Source organism: Bos javanicus, chromosome 3, assembly GCF_032452875.1.
Source record: "Bos javanicus breed banteng chromosome 3, ARS-OSU_banteng_1.0, whole genome shotgun sequence".
Classification (NCBI taxonomy): Eukaryota; Metazoa; Chordata; class Mammalia; order Artiodactyla; family Bovidae; genus Bos; species Bos javanicus.
This window is the reverse complement of record NC_083870.1, coordinates 103,506,850-103,513,880: the sequence shown is the minus strand read 5'-3', so window position 1 is coordinate 103,513,880 and position 7,031 is coordinate 103,506,850.

Sequence of the window (7,031 nt, the reverse complement as noted above, 5' to 3'; positions counted from 1 at the left end):
AAAAAATTGGTCATCTTCTTATGTGGAGTTGTAAGAGTTCTTTGCATATTCTGGATAAGAGACCTTTATCAGAAATAAATTTTGCAAATACTTTCACCCATCTGTGACTTGCCTTTTGCCTTTTTAATGGTGTCTTTCAAAGAGTCAAAGTTGGTTTTTTGGGTAAAGTTTAATTTATGCATTTAAAAAATTCTCTGGTTCCTGACTTTTGTACCTTATTTAACAAATCTTTCCTTAGCCCAAGGTTTCTCAATTTCAATACTGTTGTTATTTTGGGCCAGAAAATGTTTTGTTGTAGGAGGCTATCCTGTGTGTTGTAGAATGTTTAGCAGCATTCCTGGCCTTTACCCATTAACTCAGTAGCATCGCCCATCCAGTTGTGACAATTAAAAATGTCTCTAGACATTGCCAAGTGTCCCCTAGGGGGAAATTGCCCCAAGTTAAGAAACAGTGGCATAAACTAAGATAAAACATTTCCTACATTTCTCCTACATTTCCTACATTTTTTCTAGAATCCTACATTTCCTACATTCTCCTACATTTCTTCTAGAAACTTCATATGACTTATGTGACATATTTTGAGTTAATTTTTGCATTTGACGTGATGGTTGATATTCGTTTTGTTGAATGTGGATACTTCATTGTTTTAGCCCCATTTGTTGAAAAGACTATCCTTTCCCCATTGAATTCCCTTGTTGTTTTTGTTCAGTTGCTGAATTGTGTCTGACTCTTTGCAACTCCATGGACTGTAGCTGCCAGGCTCCTCTGTCTTCCACTGTCTTCCAGAGTTTGCTCAGATTCATGTTCATTGAGTTGGTGATGCTATCTAACCATCTCATCCTCTGCTGCCCCCTTCTTCTTTTATCTTTAATCTTTCCCAGCATCAGAGTCTTTTCCAATGAGTTAGCTTTTTGTATCAAGTGGCCAAAGTTTTGGAGCTTCAGCATCAGTCCTTCCAAAGAGTATTCAGGGCTGATCTCCTTTAGGATTGACTGGTTTGATCTCCTTGCTGTCCAAGGAACTCTCAACAGTCTTCTCCAGCACCACAATTTGAAAGCATCAATTCTTTGGTAGTCAGCCTTCTTCATGGTCCAACTCTCACATCTGTACATGACTACTGCAAAAACCATAACTTTGACTATATGAATCTTTGTTGGCAAAGTGATGTCTCTGCTTTTTAAAACACTGTCCAGGTTTGTCATAGCTTTGCTTCCAAGGAGCAAGTGTCTTTTAATTTCATGGCTACAGTCACCATCTGCAGTGATTTTGGAGCCTTGGCCCTTTTATAAAAACACAACATATTGACTACATATGTGTGGATTTATTTCTGGACTCTGTTTCAGTCCATTGAGTTACATATCTATCCTTCATCCCATCAATGTCTATCCCTAGATCAAAGCGACTACTGTAGCTTTATATTAAGTCTTGAAATCAGGTAGCCTAATCCTCAAACTTTGTTCTTCCTTTACAAAATTAATTTGGTTATGTGAGGACCTTCCCATTTTCATATAAATTTGGCAATTAGCTTGTTAATTTCTATAAAAATATCCTGCTGGTGTTTTGATTGAGATTATAGTGACTCTATGGATCAATCTGAGAAGTGACATCTTAACAATATTCTTTTTCCATCCATGAACTTGCCTTATCTTTCCATTTAAAAATTTCTCTCAGCAATGTTTTATTGTTTCCAGCGTACTGATCATGGTGATTGTAAAACTACATCCACAGATTATTCGATGTACCTCCCTTTCAGAAGTGGAGATGACTTTCCCTCTCCTGGAGTATGGGCTAGACTTAGTGATTTGACTTGAACTACCGCACAATTGCACTCATCTCACACGCTAGTAAAGTAATGCTCAAAATTCTCCAAGCCAGGCTTCAGCAATATGTGAACCGTGAACTTCCTGATGTTCAAACTGGTTTTAGAAAAGGCAGAGGAACCAGAGATCAAATTGCCAACATCTGCTGGATCATGGAAAAAGCAAGAGAGTTCCAGAAAAACATCTATTTCTGCTTTATTGACTATGCCAAAGCCTTTGTGTGGATCACAATAAACTGTGGAAAATTCTGAAAGAGATGGGAATACCAGACCACCTGATCCGCCTCTTGAGAAATCTGTATGCAGGTCAGGAAGCAATAGTTAGAACTGAACATGGAACAACAGACTGGTTCCAAATAGGAAAAGGAGTGTGTCAAGGCTGTCTATTGTCACCCTGTTTATTTAACTTCTATGCAGAGTACATCATGAGAAACGCTGGACTGGAAGAAACACAAGCTGGAATCAAGATTGCTGGGAGAAATATCAATAACCTCAGATATGCAGATGACACCACCCTTATGGCAGAAAATGAAGAGGAACTAAAAAGCCTCTTGATGAAAGTGAAAGTGGAGAGTGAAAAAGTTGGCTTAAAGCTCAACATTCAGAAAACAAAGATCATGGCATCCAGTCCCATCACTTCATGGGAAATAGATGGGGAAACAGTGGAAACAGTGTCAGACTTTATTTTTGGGGGCTCCAAAATCACTGCAGATGGTGACTGCAGCCATGAAATTAAAAGACGCTTACTCCTTGGAAGGAAAGTTATGACCAACCTAGATAGCATATTGAAAAGCAGAGACATTACTTTGCCCACAAAGGTTCGTCTAGTCAAGGCTATGGTTTTTCCTGTGGTCATGTATGGATGTGAGAGTTGGACTGTGAAGAAGGCTGAGTGCCAAAGAATTGATGCTTTTAAACTGTGGTGTTGGAGAAGACTCTTGAGAGTCCCTTGGACTGCAAGGAGATTCCAACCAGTCCATTGTGAAGGAGACCAGCCCTGGGATTTCTTTGGAAGGAATGATGCTGAAACTCCAGTACTTTGGCCACCTCATGCGAAGAGTTGACTCATTGGAAAAGACTTTGATGCTGGGGAGGGATTGGGGGCAGAAGGAGAAGGGCATGAAGTGATGATGGCATCACTGACTCGATGGATGTGAGTCTGAGTGAACTCCGGGAGTTGGTAATGGACAGGGAGGCCTGGTGTGCTGCGATTCATGGGGTTGCAAAGAGTCGGACACGACTGAGCAACTGAACTGAACTGAACTGAAGAGGAGGAAGCAGAAGTGACAGTGTGGAACTTTGGTGAGAAGGTCTCTAACTGGGTTGCTCTTTCTCTCTTGGATTATTCATTCTGGAAGAAGCCATCTGTCGTGTTGTGAGCAATCCTATGGAGTGTTTCATGTGATGTAAAACGGAGGCTTCCTGCTAAAAGCCATATCAAGCCTTTAAAAAATAAAAATAAATAAAAGCCATATCAAGCCTTCAGATGACTGCAGCTCTGGCCAACATCTAGGTTGCAACCTCCTGAGAGACTCTTAGCCAGAATCATCCAGCAGCTAAACTGATCTCTGGAAATTGACATAGGAAAAGTTTACTGTTTTAAACCACTAAGTTTGGAGTAGTTTGCTATATAGCAATAGATAACTGGTGGCATGGTGGTAAAGAATCCCCCTGCCAATTCAGGAGACACTGAGATGAGGGTTTGATCCCCGGGCTGGGAAGATCCCCTGGAATAGGAAATAGCAACTCACTCTAGTATTCTTGCCTGGAAAATTCATTACAGAGGAGGCAGGAGGGCTACAGTCCATGGGGTCACAGAGTTGGACACCACTGAGCACTCATGCATATATGTCTTACTTCTGTCTTGATAAATGTATCACCTCATCTTTAATGGTTTTTGATGTCATTTAAAAAGATGTTTTTAAAATTTCAGTTTCCAATTGCATATTGGTAGTGGATAGTAGTATAATTGAATTTAGAACATTAACATTATATCCTGTTTCCTTGTTGAACTCAGTCCTAGTAGCTTAGAAGTCTGTAGATTTGATAGGTTAAGAAAATAGCATGGTTGGGAATTCCCTGATGGGCCAGTGGTTAGGACTCTGCACTTTCACTGCCAAGTTCTTATTGTTCAGTTGCTTAGTTGTATCTGACTCTTTGTGACCCCATAGACTGCAGCATGTCAGGCTTCCCTGTCCTTCACTATCTCCTGGAGTTGGCTCAAACTCATATCCATTGAGTTGATGATTCTGTCCAACCATCTCATCCTCTGTTGCTCCCTTCTCCTCCTGCTTTCAATCTTTCCCAGCATCAGGGTCTTTTCCAATGAGACGACTCTTCACATCAGGTGGCCAGAGTGGAGCTTCACCTTTAGCATCAGTACTTCCGATAAATATTCAGCGTTGATTTCCTTTAGGATTGACTGATTTGATCTTCCTGCTGTCCAAGGGACTCTTAAGAGTCTTCTTCAGCACCAAATTTCAAAAGCATCAATTCTTCAGCACTCAAGCTTTCTTTATGGTACAACTCTCACATCCGTACATGACTACGTGAAAAACCATAGCTTTGACTATACTATACTGTACTATACTATACTCACTGCCAAGTGCCCAGGTTCATTCCCTGGATGGAGAACTAAGAACCAACAAGCTGTGTGGCTCAACCAAAGAAAGAAGAAAAACAAGCTAGCATGGTAGTCCTTAGTTCCTGGTTGGTGAGCATTTTTTCTTACTTTCCTGCAGAGCATTTTTAATAAATTTTGAGTGCTTACTAATTCCAAGTCTGGGGCCTTTCCCTGCAAATGCTTTAGGACATGTTAGGACCTCCAGCAGTAGGACTGCATAGACTTTTACTCTTATAGCTCAACATTAACACTACTTGACTACCATCCTAGTCTGCCTCACCTCATTCTGCTAGCTACTAACTCACTTCTTTTAATTTTTCTTTTCAGTCACTAGCTTGATCAGGCTTGGATCTCTGCTCTTCTCCATATTGTGAACTTCTTCATCTCTATTTTCTTATTATGTTTTCCAGTCAAGTGTGAAAATGTGGTGGCCTATCTCATCTTTTCCCTCCATGTCATTGATTGCCAGGCAGGTCCCCCTTTCTTCCAGCTGATTCTTCAGGTTGATTCTGTCCACAAGAAACAAAGTTCCATGGTCTAAATGCACCCATTTGGGCTGTGGGGGTTGGAGACAGAGCAGTCTCCCTGGAAAGGGGTGTGAATGGGTTGGCCTGTGATGGACACTTCTCATGCAGACCTCCAACCCCACACCTTGAATCCCTGTGTGACACTGCTTCTCATCCAATCCATAAGAGAAGCCAAACCTCATTTGTAGAATAGAACACATTTATGCTCAGCACTGGTTATCTTCCTCCTCCCTCCCAAGCCCTCCTACCCCTTTCTCTGCTCCTTCATAGGCAGACTGCACATACCCAGAAAAGTCATACGGTTTATCTGGCAGGTGAGAAAATTGTGGTCTGCAGAGCTCAGGTGACTTGCTCAGGTTCATCAGTTCAGTTCAGTCGCTCAGTCGTGTCCGACTCTTTGCGACCCCATGAATCTCAGCACGCCAGGCCTCCCTGTCCGTCACCAACTCCCGGAGTTCACTCAGACTCACATCCATCAAGTCAGTGATGCCATCCAGCCAGTTCATCCTCTGTTGTCCCCTTCTCCTCCTGCCCCCAATCCCTCCCAGCATCAGAGTCTTTTCCAATGAGTCAACTATTCTCATGAAGTGGCCAAAGTACTGGAGTTTCAGCTTTAGCATCATTCCCTCCAAAGAAATCCCAGGGCTGATCTCCTTCAGAATGGACTGGTTGGATCTCCTTGCAGTCCAAGGGACTCTCAAGAGTCTTCTCCAACACCACAGTTCAAAAGCATCAATTCTTCAGCACTCAGCCTTCTTCATAGTCCAACTCTCACATCCAAACATGACCACAGGAAAAACCGTAGCCTTGACTAGTGGACCTTTGTGGGCAAAGTAATGTCTCTGCTTTTCAATATGCTATCTAGGTTGGTCATTACTTTCCTTCCAAGGAGTAAGTGTCTTTTAATTTCATGGCTGCAGTCACCATCTGCAGTGATTTTGGAGACCCCAAAAATAAAGTCTGACATTGTTTCCACTGTTTTCGCATCTATTTCCCATGAAGTGATGGGACCGGATGCCATGATCTTCGTTTTCTGAATGTTGAGCTTTAAGCCAACTTTTTCACTCTCCACTTTCATCAAGAGGCTTTTTAGTTCCTCTTTACTTTCTGCCATAAGGGTGGTGTCATCTGCATATCTGAGGTTATTGATATTTCTCCCAGCAATCTTGATTCCAGCTTGTGTTTCTTCCAGTCCAGCGTTTCTCATGATGTACTCTGCATAGAAGTTAAATAAGCAGGGTGACAATAGACAGCCTTGACGCACTCCTTTTCCTATTTGGAACCAGTCTGTTGTTCCATGTGCAGTTCTAACTATTGCTTCTTGACCTGCATACAGATTTCTCAAGAGGCAGGTCAGGTGGTCTGGTATTCCCATCTGTTTCAGAAATTTCCACAGTTCATAGAGAGGTCTAAACTTAAATATGGACCTCCTGATTTTCCCAAGTTGGTGTATTTTCCCTATTAACCTGTACTTGACCTCAGGAGGCAAAACACCTCCCATTCCCATTGGGGTCCAATGGGGCAGAGAGACTGGTGCTGATTCCAGCAGAGGCAGGTGGCAGCTCTGACTCAGCCTAGGTTGTGGGTGGCAGGAGTCTCATCCCACTTAGGACCCGGCTTTATGGCTTAGTGTGCAAGTGCCCGGGGGTCCAGGTCCAGATGTGGCTAGGAGGTGAGAGGTACAGAGGCAGGAGACTGGCTAAGTTGGAGCTAGAACCAATAAACCTATCTTAGTAGCAGCAGCAGTAACCTGTGGCTGCTGTAAGCAATTATCATAAGCTGGGTAGCTTGAAACAACCGAAATGTGCTCTCACAGTTTTGGAGACTAGAAGTCTGAAAGCAAGGTGTCAACAGGCTCCACTGCCACCGTGGCCACCCCCACCCCCTTCCTCACCCCAGATTCTGGGGAAGAATCTGCTCCTACCCTCTGGTTGCTGGTGTTCCTTGCCTTGTGGCCACATGGCTCTTGAGGAGCTGCAGCCTGCTGGGGTGATGACACATACTAGTGACAATCCACAAGAATCCCTAGCCTGGGCAGGCTGAGAATTTTCCACCCAAATGC